We start from the raw sequence: 20,192 nt of genomic DNA, 5'->3' as shown, positions 1-20,192 counted from the left end.
AGGAGGATCATTTCAGACTGGGAGTTTGAGACTAGCCTGAGCAACATAACAAGACTCCATCTCTACAAAACTTTTTTTTTTTTTTTTTTTTTTTTTTTTTTTTTTTTAAATAGCCTTCATGGTGGCATATACCTGTAGTCCTAGCTACTTGAGAGGCTGAGGCATGAGGATCACTTAGCCCAGGAATTTGAGGCTGCAGTGACCTTGATCATTCCACTATACTCTAGGCTGTGTAACAGAGTGAGGACCCCATCTCTAAACAAAACAAAACAAAAGAACAGAAACAAAACAGAAACATCATTTCTTGCTGAACTGAAATGTTAACTTCTGTTATACACTAAATTCATAAATACTCTAGTGATGGAGTACAGGAAAATGCTACCCGAAAATATGACGCCTTGGAAACAGAAAAGAGCAGAAGCAGGAAGACCATTCCCACCTTCCCTATCTCCAGAAACAAAACAACAATGAAAACTGAAATTGTACACTGTAAATGGGTGAGTTTTATGTTAATTATATCTTAATACAACTATTTAAAACAAAACTGTTAGTCTACTCTAAGAATAAACTAAATGAATTCTGTCTCCTGAAAGCTTTAAAACCATCAGCCTCTACATTATGCCCTTTACTTGGAATTTCTAATTCTAACAAAACCTGCTTACTTTCAGAATAACCCCAAATTCTAAATTATATAAGTCAAAATTAATGAGTTGTTAATTTTAAAATTAACATAGAATCTTTAATACTGAAGTCACAAAGAGTGAACATGAAAATGGTATTTAACAAAAAAAAGTCTTAAGTGATGTTTCAAATGGTCTATCGACATTGTAACCAGACAACAATTATTTTGCAGCAAAAGTGCTCATGTAAAAATTACTTGTAATACAGACTTCCAGGAAGAGGAAAAGTACAAAGAAACCTAGAATACAGAATAAAAGTCTAACATCATGGACCAGTCTTGCCCATTAGAATAGGCACCCAATATATGCAAATGACTGGCTTTGGAGATAAATTTAAGCTCATAAATGACACAGTCTTTCTTTGATTCAACAAGCCACATCAGCATGTATCATTCTTACAGAATGTTAGTGAATGAAAGAAATATCAACCATACAACGACAATGTTTATAGATTTTTTTTTTTTAAAAAAAGCCACTTACCCCATTAAAGATTACAGAACCTACAAAATTCAAAGAGCTGGTTTAGAGTAGAATCAAGGGCTCCTGAATACTTGTCTATTTTCTTTCAACCAGCCTCATGTTGCCTAATTTGTTAAGTCCACTGGGTAGAAAATGAATGTAACTAAACCTTAGTATAACTTTAGAATTGACCCTGTCAGCTATTTTTTTCATTGTGTGCAGCTGCTTAAATGGATTGTCTTCAGCAAAAAGCAATGTAAGTAATTGCATAGCATAAAAGTAAATGTTAAATTATAATTAAATTATTCTGCAAGCCTATCACACTAAGTTTATGGCCATTTCATCATACTGCAGCAGCACACAGAACAACAATTAGAGAGAAAAAAATGTTTTAAATTGAGATCGCAACTTTCTGATAACTTGTCTCCTTGAAGGCATCTCCTAACATTATGTCATTACTTTTCATTTTAGTTTTTCAACTGTCAGCTTTTCTTTCATATATACATTTATTGCAAACCTTTTTCCTTGAGCAGATAGCCAAACACTGGAAGATTCCAAATTAAATGCGTCTTAGTTTGACTTAACACAGAAAGGTCCTGATTTATTATTCAAGACTTACCAAGTGCTTTTCCTTGTCTCATTTTGCAATCATTTATTAGCTTTTCCTAAGGACTATCCCGTGAAGGTCATTTTGTGCGTGTTTAGTTGACAGATCTTAATTGAGAAAATTATTTTGACTGACGTTGGAGAATAAAGTTAGTTCAAAGTCTGGAATAAAAAGCCAAGATCATGTTTAGCACACTTAGTTTCACTTTAGTTCATCCACCTGATCTGTAACATAGAAGCACAACTTATCCATTTTGAAAATCCCTTGTTTTCCCAGCTGTTCTCAGAGCAGCAATTTTCCACAGGGTCATCACTGCTCACACAGTGTCTTTTACTTAATCTGTATAAATCTCTATAAGATACAAGTACTCTTTAAGTACAAATCTTAGCAAAATTGTGACAGTCATATCAATTACCTAGAAAGTACTCATGTGGGTGTACACACATTATACAAGTAAGGGGGAATGATTTATTCAAAATGTGTTCTTTCAACAATAATTTGGGGAAGTCTACTGTGTGTCTGATACAATACTAGGTTCTGAGGATACTAATGCAAATAAAACATAGTTCTTGCCTTTAAAAAACTGAAACCTACAGTAGAAACAAAAGAAAAAATCAGAAAAACAGCAAGCAGAAAATTTTATATATATGTATAATATACACACACACATATATATGTATACACACACGCACACACACCCCATACACAACAAAAATGAGAAATCTTACTGACATTGAAATGTGCAGGGTGTTTATGGGACTTCCAATAAAATAATGGCCCAGAAATTGGTGATATCTTTGAGAAGAAAAGAACATATTGGTAACAGCTTTAGATAGGCATATTTTGTGAGTAAAAAATGTGAGAAGGGAGCAGCTGACAGTCCATTTCTCCACATAGATTTCTTCTCTTCTTACTGTGCACTGAGACTCCAAAAAGGATACAGAATCAAAAAAAAAAAAAAAAAAATGGGCATGCACTAATGAATGTTCACCTGAACGTCAACATAACTAAGAAGATTCTGTCTCATCTTCCATGGTCATCATTGACTGCAGGATAAGCAGTGACTACATCCTTCATAATCCCAAAGATTATGAAGAAAATGATACAAATAAGTACTAGCAATATAGTATGTATAAACTGCTTAGCACAATGCCAAGCACAGAGTAACTGCTTAATAAATGTTAGCTATTTTTAGTTGTTATTTCTATCTAAACTAATTGTGTAAGTAGCTTTTTTCAAATGCACTGGTGCTGCCATCTTGATAGAATGAGTAAAGGAGAAATAAAGGAGAAAAACCATGATAACAATATTGGCATTCATGTTTTAATTGGAAAAATAAGATAGAATTGATCATTTATTTTGCCCGGTTTTGTGCTATCAATTGTACTAGACTTATATATTATTTACTTCTTACAACAATGAGGAAGGTAGGTAGACAACTTCATTTTACAGCTAAGAAAAGCAAGGGTCAAAGAAATTTAAATAATATTACAAGTCAACATAGCTAGTAAAAGGGGCAACAAAATTGGATAATTTATCCAAACTCCAATTTGTTTCTACAAAATCTCTTTTCAAATTCAGAAAATAGTAAAACCATAGTTTAATTCATGCTATATGCCAGATACTATGTATAATAAGGTATACAGAGGGAACAGTGACACTTCAGATATGGTCCATTGACTTCTGTGGCTAAAAATGCAGAGGGAGATGGAAAAAATGGAGGCAATTGTAAAGCAAAAAACCAAGGTACTGTGGGAGCACATAATAGGAGTTTTAAGCCCTTGGAAAGAGTGATATCAAAGCTGAGACATGAAACATGAGTATAAATTAGCATTGATAACGTGCAAGGAGAGAGTAGTCTGCGTGAAGGCTCTGAGACAAAACTAGGAAGCATGAGTGTGAGGGTAAGACTCTTCACCACAGGATGGAACTGTGATGTGGACAGAGGTCCAGGTCATGCAGAGACATTGAGAGTCTCTCAGAATGACCTGAGGATCATGAAAAGCAATGGCTTCATTCCAACTTAGGATATGGAGCCTAGGACACATTTTAAGTAAGAAAGTAATCAGAATTATATTTTAGAAGTAATATTTTTAGCAAAAGAATAAATTAGAAGAAAATTGGCAGTAACATTTTGTTTTCATTAAATTGGCTTCTTAAAAAGCTATTAGGCTCATATAAATAATTAGTAGGTGAACATACCTACAAGTGAGAAACAGGCCAATGTGAAAACTGCTATGACTTACGCCATCTTCGAAGCTAAACAGGCTTGGCCTGACAAGATGTTCTGGTGAAGCTAACTGTGGAAGGCCATCTGTTTAGTGATCATTGAGGAGGTTTTAAAGAATAAAATGCATTTAGCACTCAGTTGGAATTCCGTGACAGGTTGCTTGCCACTGTTTCTACTTGTAAAGAGAGATTTACAACAGGGAAGGCAGTTCAGGTAGTTGAGACACAGCAATTTACCAAAACATCCTAAAGCTGGTTCTGTTCCAAAACAAGGGGAAATGCCATTTTTTTTGTAATTCAAGACTTTTATTTCTGTTTCCAACTCCTAACCTAACACCTTACCTTTGGCAGATGATTTTGTTTCCCAATTCACAGAGATATAAGAGCAATTCTACCATATGAATCTCTTTAAATTCCCTTTATCACACATAAATATTCTATTCCCTTCTCCAGCTATTCATTATGTTTATTACATTTGAAATAGAAGATAATCCTACCCGTTGGCCAGGTCTAATAATCAGTTGCCTTTATTGTCCTTCTAACCCCTCACTTTTAGATTAGGACCTCACTAAACAATTTTCCCCTCTTTCTTCTGTCTTCTGACCCTCCCCTTCTCCCTGATCTCTTTTCAAACCCTATTAATATACTGAGGTCTTATTCATAATAAAAAGAAAAAAGTTTTCTTTCATAAAGATGGAAATGTTGCCTGGAGCTTTATTTTACAGTACTCATGATTGCACCTGGATTGAGAGAAGACAGGGAAGGCGATGAAGAGGAAGGGAGAAATTTGCTTCCATGATCTCATATCTTTTTAGTGCTACTCTCTCTTTTGCCTTCCTTCTTTTAAACATCTTAGCTATGGTCTGAACTTGTAATTATCATTTCCCCATGCCCCACGATTCCAATTCATTCCAATGAAACCTAGACTCAAACCTTTTCATAGTTACTTCTCTTGCAAAGATGAGGCATACCCTCCTTCTTGAAGCTGTCTATTTGCATCAAAGTAGATAAATTGGACTTTACTAAAATTAAAAGCTTTTATGGATCAAAGGATACTATTAACAGAATAAAAAGACAACCCACGGAATAAAAGTAAATATTAGCAAATCATATATCTGATAAGAAATTAATATCTTGACTATATAAAGAACTCTAACTCAACAACAAAAAAACAAAACAAAACAAAATTTTAAAAATGAGCAAAGAACATGGGTAGACATTTCTCTAAAGCAGATAAACAAATGGCCAATAAGTACATGAAAAGATGCTTAGCATCTCTAATCATTAGGGAAATAAAAATCAAAATTATAAGACACTACTTTACAAACATTAGAATGGCAATTACTTAAAAAATAGAAAATAACAAGTGTTGGTGAGTATGTGGAGAAGTCAGAACCCTTGTGTATTGCTGGTGAAAATGTACAATAGTGCCACCACTGTGGAGAACAGTATGACATTTGCTCAAAATATTAAACATATGATTTGCCAATTTCACTTCTGGGTATATGTCTAAAAGGACTGAAAGCAGGGGCTTGAAGAGATATTTGTACATGCAGTTCGTAACAGCATTATTCACAATAGCCAAAAGGTGAAAGCAATCCAAGTGTCCATTGATGAATAAAAGGATAAATAAAATGTGATATAAATATACAATATAATATTTTCCAGATCAAAAAAAGGAAATTGTGACACATGCTACAACATGGATGAACCTTGAAGACATTACGTTAAGTGAGATAAGCCAGTCATGAAAAAAAAAAAAGAAACAAAGATTGTTCAACTCTACTTATACAAGGTACCTAGCGTAGTCAAATTAACAGAGACAGAAAGTAGAATGGTGGTGGCCAAGGGCTAGGGAGAGGAAGGAACTGAGAATCAGGGTTGAGTGCATATAGTGTTTCATTTTGGGAAAATGAAAAGTTGTGGAGATGGATGGCAGTGATGGTTGCACAAAATGTAAATGTACTTAACAATATTGAAATTGGTACATTTAAAATTGGTCAATATAGTAAATTTTATGCTATGTATATATTAGCACAATAAAAATATTTTATTATTTTATTCCATTGTGCATGGTATCTTTTTTTGTTTTATGGGCTTTTTCCTTTGTAAAAGTAAATACTGATATTTATAAGATCTTATTTTTTATTTCAAATTATCATTTAAAAATTTTTTGTGGGTACATGGTAGGTGTATATATTTATGGGTACCTGAGATATTTTGATACAAGCTTTCAATGTGAAATAAGCACATCATGGAAAATGGGGTATCCATCTCCTCAAGCATTTATCCACTGAGTTGTAAACAATCCAATTACATTCTTTAAGTTATTTTAAAATGTGCAATTAAGTTATTACTGACAATAGTCACCCTGTTGTGCTATCAAATAGTAGATCTTCCTCATTCTTTCTATTTATTTTTGGTAACTATTAGCCATCTGTACCTCCCCCACAACCCTCAATAACCTTTCCAGCCTCTGGTAGCCACCCTTCTCCTCTCTATGTCAATTAGTTCAATTGTTTTAATTTTTAGATTTCACATATAAGTGTTACCATGCAATGTTCATCTTTCTGTACCTGGTTTATTTCACTTAACATAATGATCTCCAGTTCCATCCATGTTGTTGCAAATGACTGGATCTCATTCATTTTTTATGGCTGAATAGTACTCCATTGTATATACCACATTTTCTTTATCCATTCCTCTGCTGATGGACACTTAGGTTGCTTCCAAATCCTAGCTATCGTAAACAGTGCTGCAACAAACAGGAGTGCAGATATCTCTTAGATACACTGATTTCCTTTCTTTTGGATATATACCCAGTAGTGGGATTGATGTATCATATGGCAGCTCAATTTTTAGCTTTCTGAGGAACCACCAAACTGTTCTCCATAGAGGGTGCACTAATTTAAATTCCCATCAATAGTGCACAAGGGTTCCCTTTTCTCCACATACTCACCAGCATTTGTTATTGCCTGTCTTTGGATATAAGACATTTTAACTGGGGTAGGATAATATCTCATTGTAGTTTTGATGATCAGTGATGTTGAGCACCTTTTCATATGACTTTTTGAAATGTGTATGCCTTCTTTTGAGAAATGTCTGTTCAGATCTTTTGCCCATTTTTAAATGAGATTAATAGATTGTTTCCTATGGAGTTGTTTGAGTTCCTTATATATGCTGGTTATTAATCCTTTGTCAGATGGGTTATCCGCAAATATTTTCTCCCACTTTGTAGGTTTTCTCTTCATGTTGATTGTATCTTTTGCTGTGGAGAAGCTTTTTAACTTAATATGGTCCCATTTATCCAGTTTTGCTTTGGTTGCCTGTGCTTGTGGGATATTGCTCAAGAATCTTTTCCCCAGACCAATGTCCTGAAGATTTTCCTCAGTGTTTTCTTGTAGTAGTTTCATAATTGGGGATCTTAGATTAAGTTTCTAATTCATTTTTTAGGTTTCTTTTTTTTTTTCATTATACGTTAAGTTCTTGGATACATGTGCAGAATGTGCAGGTTTGTTACATAGGTATATACGTGCCGTGGTGGTTTGCTGCACTCATCAACCCGTCATCCACATTAGGTATTTCTCCCAATGCTATCCCTCCCCTAGCCCTCCACCGCTAGACAGGCCCTGGTGTGTGATGTTCCCTTCCCTGTGTCCATGTGTTCTCATTGTTCAACTCCCACTTATGAGTGAGAATGTGAGGTGTTTGGTTTTCTGTTCCTGTATTAATTTGCTGAGAATGGATGAGTCCATATCCTTTGCAGGGACATAGATGAAGCTGGAAACCATCATTCTCTAATTCATTTTGATTTGATTTTTGTATATGGTGAGTGATAAGCATCTAGTTTTATTCTTCTGCACATGGATTTTCAGTTTTGCCAACACCATTTATTGAACAGACTGTCTTTTTCCTACCACCATTTATTGCAGAGACTATATATTCTTCGCATCTTTGTTGAAAATGAGTTCACTGTAGGTGTATGGGCTTGTTTCTGGGTTCTCTATTCTGTTCCATTGGTCTATGTGTCTGCTTTTATAACTATGATATTGGAAGAAAAGTTTCATTAACTTAGCCATGATTGTGAATAAACACAATTTATACCTTTTGCACAATCAGTGGGCGATATTCAAACTACAGTCTAGCAAAATACTTAAGAGTTCCTAGTACTATCTGTGGTGAAAAATAGTTCTAACAACATATATTTTAAGACTAAAATTATATTGTAAAGGCCATAAATGATATTGCAACTACTGTACTTATCTATTACTGAGTTTCTGTCAGCATATTAAGAAAGTGTTCATTGGAAATAACTAGAGTGGAAATAAGTTTTGTTTAGCTGCCTGCATCAGAAGATAAGCAATAGTACCCTAATTTTTCCATGTAACTCTTTGACGACTGTTATTTTATACAAATAAAGAAACAACCCTGTCACCAAAGAAATGATAGCTTAATAATGATAATAAAATGCCTGGCTTATTTATTTTAAAAAAATATGGAAAAAAATGACATATTGTCTAGAAATATATCCACAAGAACTAAACATATAAAGACATGCATAGAAGGATGACCATCAAACTCAACATACTCAGAAAGAATTTGATTGCTGTGGGCAAGCAAAATACTTCCACAAAAAAGTAATGATTTATTATTTCATAATTTATAATAGATATATGTTTATTATTCTTTATCTTTTTGTTTGTCAAATCTTTAATAATAAAAAAAGGAATAAAATCCCATGTTTAAATTCTTTTCCTTTGCAATTGTGACCTCACTTCTTGTTTCTTGGGTCATTAAGGGAAATCTAAAGTCAATCTAAGTCTTTTTCTTTTAGGAAGATCTGCTCTATCCACAAGCTTTTGAAATATTCTTGATATAGTTGATGTTAATTATAATATGTCTAGATGTAAATGTTTTATTTTAACTATAATATGTCTAGACATAACTGTTTCCTTATTTACCCTATTTGTCATACTAGGAATTTCTTCAATGTGATTTATTTATTTTGCTCTAGTTCTGAAAAATTGTTCATGATTATGTATTCAGCAATTTCCTCTCCATCCAGTATTTTCTCCTCTTTTGTATTCTAATATTTAGATTTTGTTGTTTCTAGTACTAAATTTTGCATACCTTAACTACTCAAATTTCTCTCTCTTAATTCCTGCTAATTCTTTTCATGAGAGTTGCTTGACATGATACTCTCATTTATTCATTTTCAGGTATAATTATTCATTTTTAATGTTTTAATTATTTTCTTTCTACATCCAAGCTTTCTACTTTGTGTTTCTTTGAAATGGCTTGCATTGCCCTCATTTTGTTATTATTCTGTAGTATTAGAGGATAGTGTTTTTATTAATTCTTGATTTGATACTTTAATTAAGTCTGGTTCATCTAGTCTGACTTGCCCATTCTATTGACTCTCCTATTTCATGACCCCCACAAAAGTCTGACTCCTTTTATCAACACATCTTCCCTGAGCATACCCAGTAGCTCACTGGTAATGTGCATAAGGTAGAGCATGTGCTGCTCCTGGCCTAATTAAAGGTGGGAGAGATATGCCACGGGGCAGAGGCTGAGGAGCCATAGTCTGCGCCTGACCCAACAGACAGCATTGGCTTTCAGGAAACCCTCTGCTATGACACAGTTCTCTCCCAGAGCCTGCTTTCATTGTTTGATTATTTATAGCTGGGTGAAGGTGGTGGCAGGAGGGGAGGGGATGAGGGCTTGTTCAGAAGCTGGCCTTCCAGTATGTGTAGTCTTAAGCCTCTCTGATGTCACCCTACTGACCCCAGTGGCCCTACACAGTCACAGTTGCTTTTCTATCAAAAATGAGGAGGAAGTAAGCATCTATGCAAGCCAGTGTCGCACTATGAGAAAGGAGAGCAATTGAACACTCTTCCCCTAAGTAGTTTCCATGCTTTGCATGCAAACGTTTTCAGTTCTGCCAGCTATTTCTCTCCATACAAGCACAAAAACACCTCTCTCTGCCCAGTGTTTTCTAACAGTCTTGCTTTAGTTCTTCAGACCCACACTTTTTGTCATTTGACTTCTGTGTCTTGTCTGGGATTGAACTGGGAGAAGGAATAAAGTAATCGGGGGCAAAGTCTGATAGAAATTCAAACATTGCCAAGCAAGATTATTTTGACATGGCATTGTCTGCATTCAGTTTATTTTGCTAAAACTCACAAATAAGCAATGCAAACAATTCATGCAAGTAGAAAAGGGGGACGCAGCTCCACAAGGCCTCTCTAGTCCGTCGTGGAGGGTACTTGAAGTCTAGTCAGCAGAACAGTGAAGGGGAGCGCCAATTCACCAGAGCAGCCCAGGGCACTCACTTTCACCATTACCTCCAACAACGTTCTACCTATATGTAATAGGTCCCTTGCTATACCTGTGGTGTCTTCCTGCTTCATAGGGCCAGTAGTAATCTGTAGCCTGTGATCTATTTCTCTAGTGGCAGTAACCCTAATTGTTTATTTCATTTCTTACATTTCTGTTTTATTTACCAACCACTCAATGTCAGAAGTCCTATTCATTATTTCTGTATCTCTAAAAGTTTGCATTCTGTAGCACTCAGTGAGCACTCATTTTTGTTATTCTTTTGATGTTTATGAGCAAATGGAGGAGAGTGTAATGAGTTAACACGGTAAGTGTTAAATAGTTGAAATCTCAATTAAAAAATGAGATGTCTTAGACATGAAGTGCTTGCCCATGCCTATGTCCTGAATGGTACTACCTAGGTTTTCTTCTAGGGTTTTTATGCTATTAGGTCTAACATTTAAGTCTCTAATCCATCTTGAATTAATTTTCGTATAAGGAGTAAGGAAAGGATCCAGTTTCAGCTTTCTACTTATGGCTAGCCAATTTTTCCAGCACCATTTATTAAATAGGGAATCCTTTCCCCATTTCTTGTTTCTGTCAGGTTTGTCAAAGATCAGATGGCTGTAGATGTATGGTATTATTTCTGAGGACTCTGTTCTGTTCCATTGGTCTATATCTCTGTTTTGCTACCAGTACCATGCTGTTTTGGTTACTGTAGCCTTATAGTATAGTTTGAAGTCAGGTAGCGTGATGCCTCCAGCTTTGTTCTCATGACTTAGGATTGTCTTGGTAATGTGGGCTCTTTTTTTGTTCCATATGAACTTTAAAGCCGTTTTTTCCAATTCTGTGAAGAAACTCATTGGTAGCTTGATGGGGATAGCATTGAATCTATAAATAACCTTGGGCAGTATGGCCATTTTCACGATATTGATTCTTCCTATCCATGAGCATGGTATGTTCTTTCATTTGTTAGTGTCCTCTTTTATTTCACTGAGCAGTGGTTTGTAGTTCTCCTTGAAGAGGTCTTTTACATCCCTTGTAAGTTGGATTCCTAGGTATTTTATTCTCTTTGAAGCAATTGTGAATGGAAGTTCATTCCTGATTTGGCTCTCTGTTTGTCTGTTACTGGTGTATAAGAATGCTTGTGATTTTTGCACATTAATTGTGTATCGTGAGACTTTGCTGAAGTTGCTTATCAGCTTAAGGAGATTTTGGGCTGAGACAATGGGGTTTTCTAAATATACAATCATGTCATCTGCAAACAGGGACAATTTGACTTCTTCTTTTCCTAACTGGATACCCTTTAGTTCTTTCTCTTGCCTGATTGCCCTAGCCAGAACCTCCAACACTATGTTGAATAGGAGTGGTGAGAGAGGGCATCCCTGTCTTGTGCCAGTTTTCAAAGGGAATTTTTCCAGTTTTTGCCCATTCAGTATGATATTGGCTGTGGGTTTGTCATAAATAGCTCTTATTATTTTGAGGTACGTTCCATCAATACCGAATTTATTGAGCGTTTTTAGCATGAAGGGCTGTTGAATTTTGTCAAAAGCCTTTTCTGCATCTATTGAGATAATCATGTGGTTCTTGTCTTTGGTTCTGTTTATATACTGGAATATGTTTATTGATTTGTGAATGTTGAACCAGCCTTGCATCCCAGGGATGAAGCCCACTTGATCATGGTGGATAAGCTTTGTGATGTGCTGCTGAATCCAGTTTGCCAGTATTTTATTGAGGATTTTTGCATCGATGTTCATCAGGGACAAAAGCAACGGCAGCAAAAGCCAAAATTGACAAATGGGATCTAATTAAACTAAAGAGCTTTTGCACAGCAAAAGAAACTACCATCAGAGTGAACAGGCAACCTACAGAATGGGAGAAAATTTTTGCAACCTACTCATCTGACAAAGGGCTAATATCCAGAATCTACAAAGAACTCAAACAAATATACGAGAAAAAAACAAACAACCCCATCAAAAAGTGGGGAAAGGATATGAACAGACATTTCTCAAAAGAAGATATTCATACAGCCAACAGACACATGAAAAAATGCTCATCATCACTGGCCATCAGAGAAATGCAAATCAAAACCACAATGAGATACCATCTCACACCAGTTAGAATGGCAATCATTAAGAAGTCAGGAAACAACAGGTGTTGGAGAGGATGTGGAGAAATAGGAACACTTTTACACTGTTGGTGGGATTGTAAACTAGTTCAACCATTATGGAAAACAGTATGGCAATTCCTCAAGGATCTAGAACTAGATGTACCATATGACCCAGCCATTCCACTACTGGGTATATACCCAAAGGATTATAAATTATTCTACTACAAAGACACATGTACACGTATGTTTATTGCGGCACTATTCACAATAGCAAAGACTTGGAATCAACCCAAATGTCCATCTGTGACAGACTGGATTAAGAAAATGTGGCACATATACACCATGGAATACTATGCAGCCATAAAAAAGGATGAGTTTGCGTCCTTTGTAGGGACATGGATGCAGCTGGAAACCATCATTCTTAGCAAACTATCACAAGAAGAGAAAACCAAACACCACATGTTCTCACTCATAGGTGGGAACTGAACAATGAGATCACTTGGACTCGGGAAGGGGAACATCACACATCGGGGCCTATCATGGGGAGGGGGGAGGGGAGAGGGATTGCATTGGGAGTTATACCTGATATAAATGACGAATTGATGGGTGCTGACGAGTTGATGGGTGCAGCACACCAACATGGCACAAGTATACATATGTAACAAACCTGCACGTTATGCACATGTACCCTAGAACTTAAAGTATAAAAAAAAAAAAAAAATGAGATGTCTATCTGTGAAGCAGTCACTTCTGAGGTATCAGTCTTCACAGGAATTTTACTCTAGAGTTTGGAAGTAGGGGTGTTACGCAAAGCCAAAGCGACAATCCAGAGGTCATAAGAAACTTAGAAGCATGGGGGAAATCAATATCAGAAAGTATAGACCAGTTGTCCGGGTTCTATACAGAAATTTAAGGGAAAAGCAGTTTGTTCAGGTCAGTGAAGAGAATTGTAGGACCTCAGTAGACTGCCTCTAGGAAACAAACAAACACAAAACATTAAAAAAAAGTGCCAAAGCAACAACTGAGGTGACCCCAACCTCTCTTTTATGAGGGTTGAGCCTGAGTAACCACTGAGCGGGCAGATCTCTCACCTAAAAAAGGTGAAAGCAGAACCGAAAACATCAAAGTAATTATTGATAAGAAAGTGTGTTTTGATGTATTGCCCTCTTCCCAACCATTTCCACTATGAGCCTCCAGAGGTTTGAGATGATGAAGCAATAATGTCTGGGGGAGAGGTTAGCACAATTTCTCCCTTAATTGCAAGGTAGATAAGAAAATATTTAATATTTCCCATGTGGTGTTAGAAAGTTTTCCAGTCTGTAAAATTCTGTATCTACACTCAAATTTAATGAGGCTATTAACTAAAGTTGCTTCATGTTTGAGAGTTGTTTATAAAGCACATACAAAAGATAAACTAAATGATGGGTATATACAATCAAGTAAAGGGTCATTACCCTCATTTGAACAACCAATATGCAGCAACTAATGGGGATTTCTCAGTTTAGAAATATTTTTAAAGAGCAGGACTAAATTACTAAGGGAAAAATGAAAAGTTAATTAGTCACTCCTGACTTGTGCCAGATTGATTGTTATGCAATCTTTTGAGGTCATTTTTAGAAACAAGATATTCATGTGTCCAAGGTGCTAAGCCCATCCGCTTGTTCTTGGGGTTCTAATTAACTTCCATGCTGGTTTGATTAACACTGGCATTTGCTTTTTCCTAGAAGAAAGCAGCTTCTATATAAAAGAGCATAACTGATTCACTTTTGGTTAGAAGGCTTGATAATTACAGAATTTTTTGTGTGATAACAATTTTTTTTTGCATGGACTTTGAAATACATGACTTTTGTAACTTATATTGAGTTATTACGTAAATGCACATTTTTAAAACTTTCTTCTCAAAAGGCCAAAGGGGAACTTTTACTATGTTTTTGAGAAAGAAGGCATGAGAAACAACGTAAAATGAGTAATTTCATTTGTTCTCTGCTTGTTATATTTGTAATATTAAAATAACCAACATATTTTATTTTTGGTGTCTACTTGAATAGCCTATGCAACATAGTCACAGTGATTTCTCAATTCCTTAACTTATCTTCAGGGTCCTACCATCTCCATTCCAGCACCTGTTCTAATAGTTCTTCCCTGGAAATTTCATGCTCTTCTGCCAAGACCACTAGATCAACCACTCTACTTTATGACCATAGTGACCATCTTTCCTTACAGCCAGAATGGCATAATTAGTGTTTCTAGTGGTTCTTAGAGCAAGCTGGAGAGGAAAGAAGATCATTCAAAAGGCCATTTTAGTAAAAGAAAATAAAATAAATAAACCAAAGTGGTAGTGATGAGAAGGTGAAAGAGGAGAGTAAGAAATATTGTGTATATAGAGCAGACAGAAATTGGTTGAAGAGCAAATGTGGAAATTGGAAGAAATGAGTTTTCTAGTTTTCTACTGCTGCATAACAAATTAACACAAATTTAGTGGCTTAAAACAACACATATTTATTGTCTCAAAGTTTCTGTAGGTCACAAGTTTGGGCACAGCTTTATTGGGTACTCTGCTCAAGGTTTCAAAAAGCTGTAATCAAAATGGTGATTGGGATGTATCCTCATCTGGAAGTTCAACTAGGAAAGTATTCACTTCCAAGCTTCCTCAGGTTGTTGATAGGATTCATTCATTTCTGTTTGGCTGTAAAATTCACGGCAGCTTACTTCTCTAAAGTCAGAAAGGGAGAGAGTATCTGCTATTTCCTGTGTCTTATTTTGGCAAAGGCTTAGAGCCTCTTTTAAATGGCTCACATGATTAGGTCAGGCCAACCCAAGATAATCTATCTTTTTATTAACTAAAAATCAACTGACTAAAGACCTTAGTTACATCTAAGCTTTCCCTTCACCTTTGCTATATTCTACTGGTTATAAGTGAGTTACAAGTTTCACTTGCATGAAAAAGGAGAAGATTACAAAAAGTTGTGCACATCACAGGGCAGGAATCACAGGCATCATTTTAGAATTCTGCCTATACAGAAAATAAAAAACCCACAGGTCTAAATACTTATCCTGGCTGAATGAGGACATGCAGGTACCAGTGAAATAAGACAAATAATTAACATAAACAGGCTTGGGCGAACAGATGTTTATACTTTCATTAAGATGATAAAAACATAAGAAGAGTTGCCCAGAGGAACTGAAAATAAGATATCACGAAAGGTGGAGGTCCTAATTAAAAATATTGATTTACCCACAGAGGGTACATATTAAAGTCATCATATTAGTACCTCATTAAAGAACAGAATAAAGAACAGAAAGAAATTTGGGAGCAGGAGGCAGAGAATAGAAATCAGTAAAGAAAAGAGTAAAGTAATTAGAGAGTCAAAGTAGATTAAACGTCACGCTGTGTTTGAATAAAAATGACTAAATATAGGAGAAAATTTAAGAAAGTATGCAGATATATAGCATGCAGGCCAGTGGGTTTTAGACTTACGTGTGCTTTTCTCAGGAAAACTTCTTTAAAAAGGTATACAGATTAGGAATATAGACATAAAACTTTTTGTTCATAGATGACATGATCTATGTATAAAATTCAAAACAACAAAAAACTGGAACTAGTAAGTGATTATAGCAAGGTTGCAGAATACAAGGTTAGTATACAAAAGTAAATTACTTTCCTATAAATCAGTAACGCATAAGTGAAATTCAAAAATAAAAATACAACACCATTTTATTAACATGCTAAAAATGAAATACTTAGGTATAAATCTAACATAATATAAACAAAAAATAGGTGAGAAAAACTAGAAACTCTGATAAAATAAATCAAGGAAGAGCTAAATAAGTGGAGAGATAGTCCATGTTCACAGATAGGAAAACTCAGTATTGTCAATATATTAGTTTTTACCAACTTAATCTATAAATTCAGTGCAATATCAATGAAATTCCAGTTGGTTATGATTGAAGAATATCATACAAATATGAGTAAAATGGCTATATTAGTCATTTACAAGCACATTTTCAATGTGTTATGTGTGATTTTTATAATTATTTTATTCTACTCTATTTGCTTTGATCATAGTAACTGAAATTTTACATCTAGTGACTCATAAAGTAAAAATTGCTTGCATTTTGTATGTACTTGTCTATTATTTTCAATTATCAAGTAACACTCAAGATTATTATATTTTAATAAAATATCAGTTGACAGTGGGTTGGGAAATAAAAACTCGTCCTTCACCTCACAGATAGTTTCAGAAACACTGCTCCAGAATATAAATAAGGACTTACAGGAGAGGTTAAAAGATGGAGGGAATAGAGAGGTTTAGAGACAGGTTATCAGGTGAAATTGAAAAACAAGGTCAGGAAAGAAAAAAGGGAAAGGGAACAGTTAGAAGGGAAGAAGGGTAGAGTCACAAAGCATAACCTTAGAGTTCATTTTCCATCTCATCATTTCTCAGTAATTTCAAGGTTCAAAAATATTGCCATACATAAGGGACAATATGGGAAGATGATAAAGGAGGCCATTGCTGGTGAAGTTGAAGCTAGTTTGGTAGATGATAGCAGTATGGACAATAAAGTGAATAAGGAATAATCACTGCAAATCATAAAAGTAAAATAATAAATTAAATGAAGAATATAAGGAGAACTTGAAGCTAGCATATGACGTCAAAAATGGGGAAAGAAAAGCAACCACCAGATATCATCAACTTCAGGGGAGGAGGGATTGTTAGACGGTGGTTGTAGAATAATGGTGTGGAAGAGGCATCAAGGAATAAGGATGAGGCATCTGCTTACAGCACCTTGACTTGGAGAAGTAGAAAAGAATTTACTTCGAGTGGAATGTCATCTTATAGAAATGGAACCTCCAGGAGAAAGTTGTGCCTCCATTTCAGGGAATTGAAGCACCATTAGAAAAAGATTCAGGTGGAAGACGTTTGTTCTAGAAGTAATGCTTCCACCTCACACAGGGGAAGGGGGCAAGGAAAAGTCCACAGTTTATAAAGTAGGCATGTTGGGGAAGGTTGGGCAAGTTGCATCAGCATAAATTTCATGGACACTCAAAGATAATTACCTTAAGCAAACAGGTAAACTATATGGATAAAAATACTGGCAGTCAGAGGAGATAAGAAATCATGGGAAGATTCACTGAAGGGAGAGGTGAGTAGCAAGAATTTTATTTTAGTGAATTTTATGCCAGTAGAAGTCAGAATGATGGCCCTCTATCCAGATGTGATCAATGTAATTACAGGGGTCCTTGTCAGAGGGATGCAAGAGGAGCCAGAGTCTGAGAAAGAGACGTGCTGATGAAAACAGAAGTCACAGAGTGATGTAGTTGCTTGTTTTGAAGATTCCTTAAAAACAAAGGAATACAAATAAGTGGCCTCTAGAATATAAAAAAGGAAAGAAAAAGGATTCTCTTTTAAAACCTCTAGAAGAAATGCAATCCCATCAACACTTTGTTTTAGCCCAGTGAAACTCATTTCAGACTGGTCACCTCCAGGACTATAAGATAATGTGTATTGTTTTGAGCCATTAAATGTGTAGTAATTTGTTACAGAAGCAATAGAAAACCAATACATGCTTTTACATTTTAATTTAAAACTTTAATTATAATGATAAAACCACAACCTCCACTTATGCACACATACAAATCACATACACACACATGCACAAATATATACATAACATATACACACTCAATCATAGAAGACTGTAAAATCCTACACTGCAACCAAGATGTGAGTCAGTGTAAAAATTATGCTATTCTGCCTACATTTTTTCCCTGAATTTTCAAGTTTTATATAAAGTTGGCAGATTAAAACATTCATTTCTATATAATTAGTTAACTAAAAATTATAATCAATGAATGAATGCAAAACAAATAAAATCCATCTCCTAATCTATCTTAAGATTAAAGTGTAAGATACTTAAAATGATCATTTAAAAGAAAAATCCTCCAATAATTTCAATGTAACAACACAAAAATGTGTAAGGACATGACTCTTAAAAAGAGATAAAAATCATTACTGAGAACTTTTAAACCTATTAGAAGTTTATTGATTTTTAAAATTAGCAGGAACATTACTACTAAGAGATACACCCAAGAGACTTTGCACAAACATCTGTTTTTACCAGCTTTGGTGTTCGGCAATAAAATCTTCCATGGTCCCAAGGCAAGGCCCTAGGAAATGCCCACCAACAGTTCCAACAGTCATTATGTATGTACTGTGTTCTCATCTCTGCCCTAAGGAAGTTAGACAGCAACCCAGTATTTTTTTTTTTTTTTTTTTTTACATGCTTATTAAAGTCACACAGGTAAAACGTTTCCGAATGTGTTTTCAGAACACGTTTCATTTTAGTGCTTTCAAATGTTTTGAGGATAATTGTTAGGGGAATGAAAAAAATATAGGAGCTCAGTCTGAGAATAAAAATCTGTTTTGGCATTTTAATGTCTAAAGACTCAGGAACTGCCAAATGTTTGCTAATCAAGAAGCAGTAGAAATTCACAATCAGTCCCCAAAATATAAAACAATTCTATTCACTGTAAAAATATGTTTACTGCATTTACTTACCGGCTGTTTAGCACAAATGTTTTTTGTCCCAAAGTGGAAAAGCTGGCAATCCTTTAATTTCCAAAGTGCTCATAGAGAGCAGCTGTAGATACACAAGGCATTTGTTAATGGCATATCAAGGTATCATTTGCTTCCCCTTTTGTCAGATACCGCTTTTATTTGAAGTCAACAGAAGTCCTTTCTCTTTTCCCTCTGGCACCATTTGTGGTTATTGTGTTTTCAGAGAATGCAGACTGGCATCAAGATATGGACTGATTTTGTTTTGAACCTATTCAGATGCAATGCTGACTTTTTGGATAACTTTGTGTTTTTTGCTCTCTAATGTTCCAGAGTCTTCAAAAATAGCCCAGAGAATTGCATTTGGGATTCATCGACATTAAAATATCTTCTACCCAGAGTGAAATTCCAACAATAACAAGTTTATAACAACTCAAAGAGCATATCTTGTACTTGAAGGAATTTCATCATCCTTTTCAAAGGCATTTTCTTTAATTGAACCATAGTCTCATCTCTCTTACTGGATTCCAAATTTCCTTTCTAAGTATGAATATTTAGGAGTCAGTGGACTAGCCCTTGCTGATGTAATCTCAGCCTCTCAGTGAATACATATTGATTGGAGAAAAGAATTATCTTACTTACATGTATAGGAGCCATGATTCCAGGAATCAGTAAAATAATTCTATTGCCCATAAAACTGAATCAAGATTACAGCCGCTTTGACTCCTCCTCTGGAACCTTTGGAAAAGGTTTAGTGTGTTGAAAAGAGAGAGAAAAGAAAAATTAGTGAAAAGAGCAAATATTTTGTGCTGTCTCAACATTCAGTAAATTGCACTGTGTGCACAATTGCTTTAGAAGGAAGGAAATGACAAAGGTATTTAAAAGGTTAAGCCTAGAAATGTACTTGTGGGTGGTATGACCTTGATCATATGAATCAGGAACATCACCATGTTATCTGAGTTTCAGCCTGGCAGCACAGCAGGTGCTGGCTAAAGAGTTGCTCAAGGTTTCTTCAAATGAGAGGACATCACTCAGAAACCCAACCTTTTTTAGCTTCTACCAATTTGACACGCTTTCACTTGCATATTGCTACCACCTCCTCTTAAGACTTCAAAGAAACCACTAAAATAATCACTGTAGAAGTCTCTGGGATCATTACCTAGAGTATCAGATTCATCCAAAAGAGTTCATATATCTGATTAGTAATATTCTTCTGAGTAAAACAAAAAGTT

At 35.2% G+C, this 20,192-nt stretch overlaps 1 long non-coding RNA gene across 1 annotated transcript; it reads right to left on the bottom strand.

The window, feature by feature from the left end:
- Positions 1–1,813: 1,813 nt before the first annotated feature.
- On the bottom strand, positions 1,814–19,682 carry LOC115899552. Its single transcript, XR_004059202.1, has 3 exons — positions 19,603–19,682; positions 18,964–19,045; positions 1,814–1,907 (listed from the first exon to the last, which is right to left on the bottom strand). It is a non-coding gene; the product is annotated as an uncharacterized LOC115899552 (long non-coding RNA).
- Positions 19,683–20,192: the final 510 nt, after the last annotated feature.

Source organism: Rhinopithecus roxellana, chromosome 1 (genome assembly GCF_007565055.1).
Source record: "Rhinopithecus roxellana isolate Shanxi Qingling chromosome 1, ASM756505v1, whole genome shotgun sequence".
NCBI lineage: Eukaryota > Metazoa > Chordata > Mammalia > Primates > Cercopithecidae > Rhinopithecus > Rhinopithecus roxellana.
This window is presented reverse-complemented; position numbering and strand designations above follow the sequence as displayed.